This window comes from Montipora foliosa, chromosome 3 (genome assembly GCF_036669935.1).
Source record: "Montipora foliosa isolate CH-2021 chromosome 3, ASM3666993v2, whole genome shotgun sequence".
NCBI lineage: Eukaryota > Metazoa > Cnidaria > Anthozoa > Scleractinia > Acroporidae > Montipora > Montipora foliosa.
In genome coordinates, this window is record NC_090871.1 from 22,128,940 (window position 1) to 22,144,940 (window position 16,001).

The following is a 16,001-nucleotide window of genomic DNA, read 5'->3' on the forward strand; positions in this document are numbered from 1 at the left end:
CTGGGCGAGAGAAATGAAGCAACAGCTGCGCTCATCAAAGCAATACCTTAAGAGTGACTACAAGGTATTTTATTTCGTTACAAAATTTAGTATGAGGTTTGGCAGAAGAAATTCACGAAAATGGGAGAAACATGATCCACAGCAGGTTTTGTGAACTACTTTCCCAAAGTAAAAATACTGTGATCTTGCTGGATATTTGTACTATATTTTTATTTTTATTATATTTTATTTGAAAGTTAGTATCAGAAGTAAACACCTAATGGAACGTGGGTTTTATTCGAGGGACGCTTAATTCGGAGAATGAGGGGGACGGGGGTGTCACTTATTCAAGAAAGTATTGCAATTGAAATTGTATACGTAAAAACAACAATTGCGGTTTGTGTTGTCTTTGGTGTGTTTCAGGTCCATGTGGTTGAGTCGTCGAGCATTGCTGATCACTGTAGGACTTACGCCCTAAGTGATTCAACAGACTCTGACTTTCAAGCCTGCTGCGATCACCCACACAATGAGTCATGTGCGCAATGCTGCCAGTTGCAGGAAGTACTAACTACCTTGTAAAGTGAGTGTTCTCATGCACTTTGCAATGAAGAGGAGAAGGAGGACATGCTGCATACTATTAAGCAAGCAACAAATAACATCATGATCTGGAAATCCCATCAGTTGCGCTCCGTTCACCAGGATCAAGCCAAATGTTCTGTTTTAGCTAAAATCAAGAGCAAATCTGATGTGTTCCTTGTTCAGGATTGGGCGATGAAATACATGCCACGGAAATTTCGAGAGCCGCAGTCGGACTGGTTTGCTAAGCGTGGGTTACCATGGCATATTATAGTTGCAATCAAAAAGTCGGAAGAAAGCGAGCACTTTGAGTCTCAAACATTTGTACATGTCTTTCAGAACTGTTCACAAGACAGTGCCGTCGTGGTATCTATAATGCAGGACTGCCTCGCCTCACTGGAGAAGGAAATGCCGGAATTAGAAAGAGCTTATTACAAGCAAGATAATGCGGGCTGTTACCACAGCGGGTATACAATCGTTTCAGCTAAACTAGCAGGTGACATCGCTGGGGTGGTTGTAGAACGGAACGACTTTTCCGACCCTCAAGGCGGCAAAGGAGTCTGCGACCGTCAAGCAGCAACTATTAAGGGAGATGTAGGAAGATATGTTAACGAGGGTCATGATGTGACAACAGCTGTGCGGCTGAAAACTGGCATAGAGTCTGGTCCAGAGTTTCGTGGGAAAGCTAGTTACGTCTCACTTAATACGTCAATTACTCCGCCAGTCAAATGGGAGGGTGGTAGCTTGCTTAACAACTTCAAGTATGAAGAGAGCGGAATACGTGCGTGGAGAGCGTTCAATGTGGGTCTAGGGAAGTTGATACCGTGGTCTCAATTTGAGGGCGTTTTGCAGATCCCGGAAGTTCTAGAAGTGCTTGATCCCCCATCGCAGACCACGCCATCTTTCAAGAGCGTGAGACACAGGCATGTAAAGAAATCATCTAAACGGGATCCAGAAGCAACCAACGAGACCACCAGTCAAGACCAAGATGATGATGATAGTGAAAATGATCAAGCTTCTCTACTTTTCCCGTGCCCCGAGGAAGGATGTATAAAAGCCTACAGCCATTTTACATTGCTACAAGCACATCTGGACACGAGTAAACACAAACGACTCCCTGAACAGGAAACACTGTATGACAAGGCAAAACGAGTTTACGCTTCAAAGCTAATGGATGAAGGTAGTAGGATTCCCACTGTACAGTTACAATGTGAAGAACAGAGCCAATGCTTAACTCCCCTTCCAATGGGATGGGCTCTAAAGACAATCACCAAGAAGGCTCGTTTTATGCAGAAACAGAATGAATTTTTGAAACAGCAATTTGAAATTGGCGAGCAAAGTGGAAGGAAAGCAGATCCGAGTGAGGTCTCAAAATTAATGAGATCTGCAAGGGACGAGTTGGGAGTTCGTCGGTTTCAACCAGAACAAGTTCTAACAGGAAAGCAAATCACTGGATTCTTCTCACGACTGGCAGCAAAGAAAAGGCTGGCTCCCAGTACAGTGAACCGTGGAGATTCAGACGACGAGGTCCCAGGAGAAGATAACAGGGCAGCGCTGGCGCAGACGACCCATTCGGAAATCTGTGCGCGTGTGATGAGGGAGGTTTCTCTTCAGCACCCAATTGTATCCTCGTCAGGCTACAATATCTGTGAACTCATGCAAGTGTGCAAGAAGAAACCGACGTCGCTAAGTGTGGACATGTTGCGTAGCATTTGCATTGAACTGGGCTTGGATGTCTCCGATATAACGCAAAGACGAAAGAATCCGTATATCAGTCGTTTGTCGCAGCTTGTGGACGAATGCAGCTGTGCCTTGTAAAACCGAGAGAATTAAATCAGCTGTTTACATTTATGCGATTATTTAGTAGGTAATAGGTGAGGTGAGGTGAGGTGAGGTGAGCTTTCCATAGAACTTTACAGTGACTGAGCCCCGGGGGGTACTCCCTTATATGGGCTATATCGGTATCTGCCGCCCCAAAGGGCATGGCTTTTCAGCCGTTTTGGTCATAGATAGGGTATCGATTTTGGCCATTTTGGTCATAAACAGGGTATGGTTTTTGCACTTTAGTCTTAAATTGAGTATGTTTTTTAAGACGCTACGTTTTCATCATTATCGATAAGATCATCAAAAGCCCTTCATAAATTATGTTTAGGGTAACCGTGCCAGCCGCAACGGTCATTAATAGGGTATCGAATTTTTGCTCAGGTCATAAATAGGGTAGGGAAAATCACAAGTTTTGGTCATAAATAGGGTATGGGTTTTGGAAAGCGGGCTTCACACCTCCACCCAATTTTTGTGGGAGTACCCGCCCCCACCCCATGGGAACCGAGCCAAATTCTGTACACTGCGTACGTTACTCTAAACTATTTAATCTTCACCCAACCATAACGATGCTCGGCGAGTGGGATAGATATTCGTAAGCAGCACGTGTAAGTTAGCTGGTTTCTGAAAATATCTACACCGTGCCAAGATAGCCCCATTTCTCCTTAGGTTCCGGAAAGCGGTATGACGGAAGTTGGGTTGACTACTTGTTGTACTTTGTTGGTATGCAAGTGAAATTCCACCGAGAATCTAAAGAATGAACACAAAATCGCTTTTGAATATGTTGCGAAACACTCTGCAATACACTCTGTTCATTGAGAGATAAGCGCTTTGTTTATTTAGATACCGATGCAATATTTACGTTTAGGAGGCATGAATTAAGTTGCTCTTCCGTGATAAATTTGTGTGTCTGTTAGGGCGGTTTGATTTCATCAACATGTTAACTGGCTTATCCAATCTTATGAAAGAAAAATTTCGCACATCAACAACACAGATACTTTCAACTATCACCTGGTTTGGAGTCAATAACTTTACGTGTTTGTACTGTTGTTTTAGCAACGAAGTTGTTCAACTTGTTCGTGCGTGACACAACGAAGCGAGAGCCAGGGTAGATTAGAGTGTGATTTAAGTTTGGTGTTCCTTGTCTTTTTTCCTCTTGCACGCGATGGTCAAGATAAGTGCTATTTCTCTAACGTTTCACCGGCGTCAAACAATTTAAACCCGTTTTGTGATGTCTCTGGCCTTTTCTTGTTGTCGTTTTTTCCTTGCATGGGGGGAATTGTGTTACATCAGCTTACGTTGTAAATTCAATTGCGCTGAATTGTAATTTTCTCGAATTTTGACCGGCGTTCATTCAAAACTGCTACTAGATCCCAAATAAATGAAACTGCAAACCTAAACCTCAATGACTGGACACTCTTTGGTTAAAATATCAGAAGATTTGAAACACTACCGGTCAGCTTTTTGCCGCGCTGGATTTGGATTATTTTTGAGTTTTCAACTTCTTTTCATCTCCGCGCGCTCGGATAATTTTGCGAGCCTGGTCAACGCTCCAGTTGGCAATTTTTTCCACTTCTGGGGCGATCCACTCGAAACGAATCCATTGCTTTTCGCTGAAGTGGCTTATTCCAAGAGTGCCCAGAACATGGTCGTAGTCCTTGTAGTACAGGCCACAAATAATGAATGTCAGAAGGATGTAGTTCGTAAGGTAAGTTTTGGGTTTTGATCGAGTCGGTATAATTTCGTCGCTGGTGGAAATGGTCCACTCTTTTTTACACTCTGAACAGACGAAGTCCAGCTTCAAAATTCCCGTCTTCGGTTCACTTACTTTTGAAAATTGTAGCATCCCTGAATTGTTGCACTTGTTGCATTTACTTTCTAATACGGACTTTTGAAATTTTTCTGAAGCGCAGATTACCAGCAGGGACTGATTTATGCTTAAATGCTTTTTAGTTAGCTGTTCAGGGTCATGACCTTTGTCTTGAAAAAAGGCGTCCACTTTACGACTTATTTCTTTATCCTCTTCACTTTCTGTTAGTTGTTCAGAAGACTTAGTTGGTACTTTTTCGCAAGGCGACTTTGAATTGCACAGAAAGTCTTGAAGTCGTTCTACGGATACCATGTCATCCTTCGCACATTCCTCCACTTCGCTCACCACAAGTGGTACTATGATCAAATTTTTACCCCTTGATATTTTGAGTGTATCACATAGAATTCCATGAAAGAACAAAAAACGCCATTTACCGTTTGCAAATATCCTCATTAGTTCCGGAGATATTTAAGTTTGAAAAATGGGTAAAATATGCAAATGAGATGACTAATGACGTCATACACGCAACCCAATATTATATTGAGTATATAAATAGAGCTACCTTGGCCAATTTACAGCGTATACCATTGAAACTTGGTAGTCTTATAGTTCTACAGGAAACACACCTATGGCTATAAAAAATTATGTTCCCATGGCAACTCACTCTTTTCCAGTCCCCACCCACTTGATTTCAATATGTTAGTGATTTTCAGCTTGAAAAATGTTAAACAAGGCCACAACGTCGTGCTATTATATTTATATGCTTGTTCGATCATGCATATGAAGTGCTGTTAGCAAATATCAAAATGGAACGCCATAAGTGGCCAGAAAAGCTCATAATATGTGGGAGGTCTGGAACCCAGTATGATGCCATGGTAACAGAACTGTTAAGCTCATATTGTGGAGAACATTTAGTGGAATCTTACTGCAAAAAATCGAAAATTTCTGATACAAATTGGCTGAGATATCTCTTTTCATCATATTTGAACAAAATTTGGTTGAGTGTATGACGTCATCACTTGGCTAATTTGCATATTGTAAAAACTCGAATATCTCTGGAACGAAAAATATTTGAAAAAAGTAAACAGCATTTTTCTCCTCACGCAGACTACTTGTTTATGTTTCAAAATGGCTTCGATAGGAAAGATGCGATTTTCGTCATAGTACTTAGTACTAGTACTTAGTACTTAGTTCAGTTTGTCATGTGGTGTGGCTGGGTACAGGGCAATTCCGATGGACCATTGGTACCAATGGTACGATTGGTACCACTAGAAAATGATGTCATTCCAATGGTTCTACTGGTGAACATGCATCTCATTAAGGGGACTTAGTTCATTTTGTCATGTGGTGTGGCTGGGTGTAAAAGCGAACTTGTTTTTTGTGGTTGGCTTTAGAACGAGGAATATTCATAATAATTATTGCGTACATGCTTTTTCTTTGTTGTAAAAGCCAACTTGTTTTGCGTGGTTGGCTTACAGAAGAGGAATATTCATAATAATTATAGCGCGCTTTTACTTGCTGTAAATTGTTTTGTGTGCTTGGCTTATAATATTCATAATAATTATAGCGCGCTATTACTTGGTGTAAAAGCGAACTGGTTTTGCGTGGTTGGCTTACAGAACGAGGAATATTCATGATAATTATTGCGTGCTTTTACTTGGTGTAAAGGCCAACTTGTTTTGCGTGGTTGGCTTATAGAACGAGGAATATTCATAATAATTATAGCGTGCTATTACTTGGTGTAATAGCGAACTTGTTTTGCGTGGTTAATGGCTTATAGAACGAGGAATATTCATAATAATTATAGCGTGCTATTGCTTGGTGTAAAAGCGAACTTGTTTTGCCTGGTTGGCTTTAGAACGAGGAATATTCATAATAATTATAGCGCGCTATTGCTTGGTGTAAAAGCGAACTTGTTTTGCGTGGTTGGCTTATAGAACGAGGAATATTCATAATAATTATTGCGTGCTTTTACTTGGTGTAACAGCGAACTTGTTTTGCCTGGTTGGCTTTAGAACGAGGAATATTCATAATAATTATTGCGTACATGCTTTTTCTTTGTTGTAAAAGCCAACTTGTTTTGCGTGGTTGGTTTACAGAACGAGGAATATTCATAATAATTATTGCGTGCTTTTACTTGGTGTAAAGGCCAACTTGTTTTGCGTGCTTGGCTTTAGAACGAGGAATATTCATAATAATTATAGCGCGCTATTACTTGGTGTAAAAGCGATTTTGTTTTGCGTGCTTGGCTAATAGAACAAGGAATATTCATCGTAATTACTGCGTGCTTTTACTTGGTGTAACAGCGAACTTGTTTTGTGTGTTTGGCTTATTAAACGAGGAATATTCATAATAATTATTGCGTGCTTTTACTTGGTGTAACCGTATGGCAATCCCAGTCGGAAAGTGTGTGGCATTTGTTCGGTGTTTTTTTTTTCCTTCCCTGTCGGTAAAAGTCTTGCCTGTCACTCCCCTGGTAAGTGGTGGTGTGCATAGAGCTTTCTGTGCGTATTTTCTTACGATCGAGAGGGTAGTGGAACTGCGTAGATTTCTCTGGTGGCAGGCTAAGTTAATGATTCTACTGTGTCCAATGGCGTCGAAAGTGATGTAACGCGAATGGCGTTTTAGTGGATCCTTAAACAAAATATACCCTTATGGAGCTCAAGAATGGAAAGTCAGTTGGATAAACTAGGCAGGCGGTGAAAAACCAACACCTGGAATCTCAAAAGCGAAGAGTAATGGACCTCGACAACAATCTATCGCCCGTCGAGTCGAAATCAAAGTGAGCTGTATTTCTTAAAATAATATTTACCAACTGTGCTGTTATGTAGAACACTGAAATCAAATGGAAAATTCTCTGGTAACTTATGGGTTCAACAAAGACAGAGAACGAATCGAACACCTTACGTGGATCTGTGATCAACTCTACACAATCTTCAGGTAAAAAAAAAATAATTGGAAATGTGACAGCCAAGGATTATTTGAAAGAAAGCTTGTCGTCTATTTTGTGCTTCATTATTCAAGGAAAAGGTTCTTCATGTACACGGTTTGATCCTGAAATTTAGTTTGTTGCAATATTGCGCATATTTGAAACGACTGAGTTTCTTCTCTTCACGCACGTAATGAAATAGGAAGGGGTTTTTGCCTCTAATAGCAAATATGTTGTTTGTTTCAAAAATTGTTCGCTGGAAAAGGTGGCCTTTATGAATTCATCATGTTTTATGACATGCGAGCATAACTGGATAGTTTTTATGGCAATAGTAAAGCATTATCTTGTCAAAACGAGGTTAGCGTCTTTCTGGTGTGTTAAGTTAATTAAATCGTGAGTTTGTATTTGCCGTCTGCCGCGTAACCTTGATTTCCACTCTCAAAATTACCTCCAGAACCTACTTTTTGCGTAGAATAAGCTTTTAGAATGATGTTCTTGTTTTGCATAAAGCAAGCTAACAAAATCTGTACCTTGCTGAGTTCGCATTTGTTAGCGTTAAATATATTTTCTGCTGGTATGCGGTTTTTACAGTTCATTAGCAGGACACGCCGCTGGGGCGTGTCCCGTGGGTATTTCTGATTGGTGGGGTTTCAGTAGTCCTCTCACTCTCGCTTTCCATGCTCACATTGAAGTTTGTAGCCTGAAGAATGGATAACAAGTCGGCTCAATTGGATGCAGAAGTTTTAACCTCCCCGGCACCCGAAGTTGCGGAAAACTCGTCATCACAGCAGGATCAATCAAATCCATCTTTGGTCGAGCAAGTGTTCTCTCTATTCAAAACCTACCTGGCATCCCAACTCGAGGATCTGCAAGCTAGTGGCAGAAGGGAGACAGTTCATAAAGAAGCGGCAGAAATTAATAAAGCTCGCAGACAGAAGCAAAGACGGGTGGCTGGTAGTGCAGGAATACGAGTCGGATGAGCTTGCTTCCAATTCCGAAGATGAGAAGAAAATTCGGAAGGCTAAATTATCGGCTGAAAAGAAAAGAAAGGAATCCAAGGCTAGTTTGGGCAAATCTACTAGCGATGTTCAGCTTTTTCGCGGTAAGACCTTTCATTTCTTTGTGATATCTCACTTTGGATTGGATTGCCTGAGCATCCAACCACCATTCCTTTGGTGTTGTATTTCTAAAGCATTTAAAGTGAAAATAATTTACGTTCGTTTAAGCGCAGCGAATTAGAACGTAACAGTATTTTCGGTCCGATGCTTCTGTTTGATGAGGGGTATATTGTTTGGTCTCCCATCCAAACACTAACCCTGCAGGACAGGGATTAACTTCAGTGAACTTTGGTATTACAAAGCTGTCAGATGTTTAGAGGGCGCGCTTAAACTTGTGGTGAAAAGAAGTTGTGAGGGAACTTGAAAATTATCAACATGTCAGCCCAGAAGACAATGTTTCTCGCTTCTCTTTTATTTGTTATTCTTCAGAGACTGGAATGTTGTAGTTCAATTCCACACAATTCAGTGCCTTCTGATTTTCTGTAACACGTACCACAGGCAACCCAGTGTATGCTTCACGGAAGCATCTCGTTATAATAATTATTGCGTGCTTTTACTTGGTGTAAAAGCGAACTTGTTTTTTGTGGTTGGCTTGTAGAACGAGGAATAATCATTATAATTATTGCGTGCCTTTACTTGGTGTGAAAGCGAACTTTTTTTTCACCAATAGAACCATTGGAATGACATAATTTTCTATTAGTACCAATCGTACCATTGGTACTGATGGACCATCGGAATTGCCCTGTACCCAGCTAGATCACATGAGAAAATAGTTTCACCAGTAGAACCATTGGAATGACATCATTTTCTACCGATGGACCATCGGAATTGCCTTGTACCTAGCCAGACCACATGAGAAAATAATTTCACCAGTAGAACCATTGGAATGACATCATTTTCTATTGGTACCAATGGTACGATTGGTACCAATAGACCATCATAATTGGGAAAACAGTGAAAGTCCCCTTAATGAAATGCATATTCACCAACAGAACCATTGGAATGACATTCTTTTCTATTGGTACCAATCCTACCATTGGTACCAATGGACTATCGGAATTGACGAATCGTATCCGTTTGTGTATATTGGACAAAACTAAATTGTGACGCCGATGAACAATAAAGTAGCTGCTATTTCCAAAATGATGGAATTACCTGGTGATACATAACCTTGTCTTGGAGAGTAAATTTTTGACTCAGCAGAAACAATGGTCAACCCCGGGGTCAACCTCAAGAGTTTGGGCGATTGTGATCTTTGTTTTTGACTTTGCTCATTTATTGTCAAACTCTATAACACTTGACAGAAAAAGAAACTTACGAAAACCCGGTACCTTGCCATCATTTGACACAAAATTAATCACGGCGCCCGCTGAATTCCGGCGATGTCACTTTCGATTTTGCGATTAATTTGTGCAACCAAAAGTACAATAACAAAATTGCTCCTGTTTTACGAAGGGGGTATATGTTTGAGGTCACACATCCAGATACTAACCGCGCCGGACAGCCTTTAACTTTAGTAAACTTTAGTATTACAAAGCTGTCAGATGCTCAGAGGGCACGCTTAAACTTGAGGTGAAAGAAGATGTGGGGGAGCTTGAAAATTATCAACATGTCAGCCCAGAAGCCAATGTTTCTCACTTCCCATTTATTTTCTTCAATCTTTCTGGGTTCAGTACTTTGCTAGTAACCACATGTCTTCTCAGGCTATTTACCCAAGACTTCTATCATGGCACTACAATGATAGACAATACCAAATCAATATCGTGCACTGCTAGAGCTACATATTATGCAAGGACAACTTGAATCTCCTGGAAGACAACACACAGCTCAGTTGACATTTTATATGGAATAAATTGCTGTTTCACTTCACTACCACATGTAAGCAATGCGTGTCTAAAATTTCCAAAGAGGACGGGAATTTCTTCTTTCCGACAAATGATTAATTAATAGGCTGGTAGCCAGGTTTTTAACCTCAGAAAAGGATCTGTTCGTCGTGCGAACGTGTGAGGACCTGTGAGCCAAAGTGCCTCTGCTGGTATGACTTCTGGGTGACCCCTTAAATGGTCTTAATGACCCCCCAACTCGAAAAAAAATTGTCTGGAACGGTGCACGTACCACAGGCAACCCAGTGTACCCTCACGGAGGGTCTCGTTAAATTTAAAACAAGAACCCAATTCAAAGATTTTGGCATGAATTAAATGCTTAGGTTCATGCAATAAAAATATATAACTGCTTTAAAATCTGTCGTCTAATTGTTTTTGTCTGTGAGCTATGGTAATAACTGTTAATAGCTTGACTACAATGGATTTTTTGTAGTTTCCAGCACATTTCTGATTTGCTGGAATATTATTTTATAGGAGCAGGATAATTATGTATGTGTTGTGTATTTTCTGTTTCGAATCTACGTATAAACTATGTTGAAACCATTTTTATTTTTGGACACAAAAACCCCATAACGTAGCCTTTACATATGCTACGTAAAGGTTCCATTTGACTAGATAAAACATAGCATTTCCTTTCAAAATATATACATGAGGCATACGTATAACATAGCCTTTGAATAAGGCTTCTGTATCCAATTTATGTATATCATAACATACCATTTACATAAGGTCGTTAAAAAGGATTTACATAGATTACACAGTGTCTGGTTCTACAAGGGAAGGTACAAGACATGACTGCCTGGTTACCACTAATGACCAATAACTTTAAATTTTATAGTTAAACGAAGTATTCAATGATCTTTGGTAGTTCTTTATACAGACAAGAAAATGATGCCTGTTTTTGTTGTGCATTTGACTGCTTAGAGTAAGAGGCTTAGCAAAGTCACTCCTGATAAATTTAAAAAGTTATCAATGGCTGAATTGCCTTAAAGGAACCAAAAGTTAAAACCATCAAGGAATAAAATTAACTGGTGGGAAAAGGAAGAGGAAAATCATGAAAAACTGGAATATCCTTGAAAAAAAGCTGGAAATTAATACATGATCTTCACATGCTTTAATTTAATACCATGCAGGAATGTCTAGAAAAATCTAGAAAGCAGCATTTGTAACAAGCTGGAAAAAGCTGGAAAAACCTGATTTGATCCTAGATTATGATTTCTTGAATAAAGCTGGCAATTTCTTCCCTAATTAGCATGTTTCATTAACATTTTAGAATTTTCTAGAATTTTCCAGAAAAGGAAACTGGTAAATTCTAGGAATTTCTAGAAATTTTTTTTGTCATATCCTAACAAATTCTGGAAATAACCAGAATATTCCAGATTTGTTTTGCAGGGGTCTGTAATCAATCTAAAAAAGCTCAAGTTTTAAAATTTGGTCAAAATTCCAGTTTTGGTATATTGTACCGTTAACAGCGCTAAAGGGTGAATGAATTACTCTAGCTGTGCCATGTTGTTTTGATTTTCAAGTTACTCGTTTGTTTTTTCAAAAAGAGCGAAAGTAAAACATATTTTTCTAAAAATGGTTTTGGTAGTCCTTTATTGTGACAAAGTTTGGCAATTTTCGATTTTTTTATCTTGCACGGTCTTAGGTCAAAATTGCTGACAGGCGCTCTTAAATGTTCCTTACAAGGAGGTGAAACTCAAACTATAAACCAACGATATTATAGAAAACATACTGTAACTGACACAATGGTAAATTTTAAAAGTGTAATGCTAAACCGACATGATCAACTTGTTTGTTGAGTTTGGCCGGTTTCATCTGCTCAATATGGAACTCTCCCTGTTTTTGAGTTGATAGAAAGAGGTAGCATTTTCAATAAATTCTAAGCATGAAACATTGCAATTATCCTGACAATGTTTAGACAAACTAAGATGCTTGAAAATATGATAATTTTTATCCCAGAAAAGGTGCTCATTTACACGTGTGTAGAAATACCTGTTATGCACGTTATTTTCCTTGCCAAATTTTTTAACCTTCTCTTGCACAAAGTTCAATTTCCACTATGGAAGACCAAATATTTTCTTGGTCAATTTATGACAGCTGATGACATGCATCACAGGTCAACTTGCCGGTTTTCAAAATGCACGTGTTTGTCTGCAAGCGTTTCCTTCTTGTCTCGCCCCATTTTTCATAACTCTAAAAATTTTAATTTCATGTGGTTATCCACTGCCAAGTCTTTTGGTAAAACATTGTCTAGTGGGAAATAACTTTCTAACACAAATCATTTATAACTACGCAAACACCGTGGATCGAGATCAAGTGAATGTAAACAAAAATATATCAAAAAAGCAAGAGCTTCAAATTACATATTGCACAATAATCCCACAATAGTACATTGAACCTAGTAATTGTGAAATAATGGTAACAAACGGATTATTTGGAATCAAATGCAATTAAAAGGATACAAAGCAGTAGACAAAAATACCAACCTCGTTCCCAGGACCTTTTCCCTGGCTTGGGGGTGGGGCAGGAAAAGGCCCTGGGATCGGCTGGTCACGTGATCTCAGAACACCCAAATTTCTTGGGTGTACTAAATTATCATACCTTAAACGGAACTTTCAAGATGGCGGCCTCTTCGAGTAAACCAAACTTTTTGTCTGTGCTTCGTCGAATCGAATTTTCTTTAAATAACGGTAATTTTCCTTCTTTAAATTTAAAACCTCTTCAAATGAAGTGTTTCGAATATATGCTGGAAGGTCAGGATGTCATTGGAGTCCTACCTACTGGATTTGGCAAGTCAATGCTCTTTCACCTCATTTCATTCCTGTGAAGACCACCAAGAACATAGTTATTGTGGTATGTCCATTAAATTCCATCATTGAAGATCAGCTGAAAGTCTTAAAAGCTCGAAGGATAACCGCTGATGTCTTACAGCTTGCTGTATACGAGAAGGAACCCGCCGATAACTTGTTCGGAAATCAACAAGAACCAAGCGAGCACGTGGTCCGGGATTCAACGAAGTTTCCTCAAGATGTGGTTAATGGTAACACTTCAATTGTATTCGCCCATCCAGAGGCTCTTTTAAGTAAGGAAGGTCGAGAGCTAATGGCAAGCAAAGTCTTCCAGGACAATGTTGTTGCCTGCATTGTTGATGAAGCTCACTGTGTTGAATTATGGTAAATGCGTAAAATATTCATTCCTTGTTTATTCATTCATGTTTGTTACAGACTTACCTTGTACCGGTATCTGAGAAATCTAAATCACAGTTACGACAACGACATATATTTACACTGCGACTACAATTTCGGCAGAAAATTTGCTCTATTCTCTATGTGTTTGAAAACCATGACAGATTTTTCTCTATGAACTATATAGTTGACTTCTTTATGTATATTTACTCTGCTTATTGGAACATCATAAATCTTCTCCATGCCATGCTCTTACAACTGAACCACAACTGAACCTGTCAACCATAATAGCAAGATACTACTACATAAGCATGCTTAAACAAAAATGTTTTGAAAACGTATCATTGCACTTGTGTTTGAACTTTAAGATCTGCAGCTCAGGGTTTCCTTTTCCTTTTCAGGGGTGAAGATTTTAGAAAAGACTTCAAAGAACTGTCAGTGTTGAAGGCATTCTTTCCCAGTGTGCCTACCATGGCTCTGACAGCAACAGCACCGCCTCATTTATTGAGAGACTTAAAACAAAGTCTGCGATTGAAAAATGACTGCAAAATTGTAGCACAAAACCCTAACCGAGTGAACATATACATGGACAAGAAACTGCGTCTGAGTAATCACCATGGGAATGAGAGCTACGACAAAATCCTTGTACCCATTGCCAATGAACTGGCAATTCAAAGAGAAAACTACCCAATGACAATCATTTATTTAAAACTGAAATACTGCGGATATGCTTATGGCTTATTTGAAAAAGTATTGAAAGACAAACAGTGCGTTGGAGAAACATCAAAACCCAGTGCAAGACTGTTTGCGCAGTTTCATGCGCCCCAGACAAGTCGCATGAAGAAAGACATAATATCAGAAATAAAGAAAGAACAATCGAGGGTGAGGGTGCTATTTGCAACATCAGTTCTTGGCATGGGGGTTGATGCTCCTTATGTAACCAACATCATTCATATAACTCCACCAAGTAGCCTTGAAGCTTACATGCAAGAAATTGGTTGTGCTGGCCGTACAGGACTTTCATCATGTGCTACCCTTTATTACAATAACTCTGACATTGGAAATAATAAAAAAACATGTAGAAGAATCAATGAAATCATATTGCAGATCAGAAGACACTTGTCAAAGGAAACTCCTCCTTGATCACTTTGGATTCTCCAGTGTTCAACAAAAGAGCTGTTGCTGCATATGCGATGGCAAATTCAAAAGAACTTAAGAGGTCAGATTTCTACCTAACAGTAACCGTGCTATCCTTAAAAGGTTAATCAAGAGTGCAATTTCTGACCATGAGTCCCAAGCGACATCAGAGGGTTCAATGCTATTTGACATTTCTGTAGATAAGGATCTGGCTGCAAAGGTTATGGATGGAGTGGAATTTGTTGCATCAGAAGCAGACTTGTTGAAATCATTCGGCATATGGGATGAAACCTGTTCTTCTCAAATCTTTTCGCTTATATCTGAACACACTGCTATATGTACAACTGATTAGAACATCAACAATGTGTTCTGTTCACTTATATCTGAGCACACTCCTCACGACATGTTGAACTGATATGAACTCTGAAGATTAGAACATCAACATAAATTGTAGATACTGTAAACTACTGATTGTGATTTATTCTCTTAAACACAAGACTGATTGAATGATATTTAATTATTTCTGTTGTTAAAATAACACTGATCAGTTTGTCTTTGCTTATATCTGAGCACAATACTGTGTGGAACTGAAATGAACTCTGATGATAATCAGAACATCATCATAAATTGTGAACACTGTGAACAGCTGTAGATATATCTGGATTTACTATCTTAGTACACACTACTGATATTTAATTATTTCTGTTGTTACCATGACACTGATCAGTATCTGAGCACAATAATATGTGTAGAACTGAAATGAGTGCCTCTAATGATCAGAACCTCATCATAAAATATAAATACTGTGAACTACTGTAGAAATATCCTGATTTACTCTCTTAAAACACACCAGTGGTATTTAATTATTTCCATGTTGTTGCCATGGCAGGGCTCCAAATTAATGCTCGCAAACTCACAAAATGCGAGTGATATTGATAATCTGCAAGCGAGAAAAGTATCCACTAGTAAACGTTTGCAAGTTAGAATCATCCATATCTTGCAAACATTTGGAAATAATTGGCGAGTGGTCTCACCGGTTTTCTAGAGGAAAACTTCTTACCACTTTGCAAGTAGACTAAAAAGTCAAGTTTGAGCTCTGGTTTCCATGAAACTGATTAGTTTGTCTTCATCTTTTCACACATATATCTGAGCACAATAATATAAGTAGGACTAAAATGAACTCTGATGATGATCAGAACATCATTATAACTTGAAAATACTGTGAACTGCTGTTGATACATCTGGATTTACTCTCTAAATACACTCTATTGATATTTAATTATTTCTGCTGTTACCATGACACTGATCAGTATCTGAGCACAATAATATGTGTAGAACTGAAATGAACTCTGGAGATGATCAGAACATCATCATAATAATTGTAAATACTGTGAGCTGCTGTAGATATATCTGGATTTACTCTCTTTATACACACCATTGATATTTAATTTTTTCTGTTGTTACCATGACACTGATCAGTATCTGGGCACAATAATATGTATAGAACTGAAATGAACTCTGGAGATGATCAGAACATCATCATAACAATTGTAAGTACTGTGAGCTGCTGTAGATATATCTGGATTTACTCTTTGAAAACACACTATTGATATTTAATTA

General features: G+C 38.9%; 1 protein-coding gene and 2 pseudogenes across 8 annotated transcripts in view; 2 read left to right on the top strand and 1 right to left on the bottom strand.

Annotated features, from left to right (window-relative positions):
* Nucleotides 1–16,001, bottom strand: part of LOC137997065 (tetratricopeptide repeat protein 28-like) — a 52,697-nt gene that overhangs the window by 13,970 nt on the left and 22,726 nt on the right. The window contains exon 1 of one of the 8 annotated variants that reach the window (XM_068842809.1): nucleotides 7,961–8,101. The exons of the other annotated variants lie outside the window; for them this stretch is intronic. The gene's annotated coding sequence lies outside the window, so the exon portion shown is untranslated. Of the gene's footprint in view, nucleotides 1–7,960; nucleotides 8,102–16,001 lie in introns of those variants that run through there. 8 annotated transcript variants of the gene reach the window in all.
* Nucleotides 292–2,373, top strand: LOC137995412 (uncharacterized; annotated as a pseudogene).
* Nucleotides 12,628–16,001, top strand: part of LOC137997067 (ATP-dependent DNA helicase Q1-like) — a 5,687-nt pseudogene continuing 2,313 nt past the window's right edge.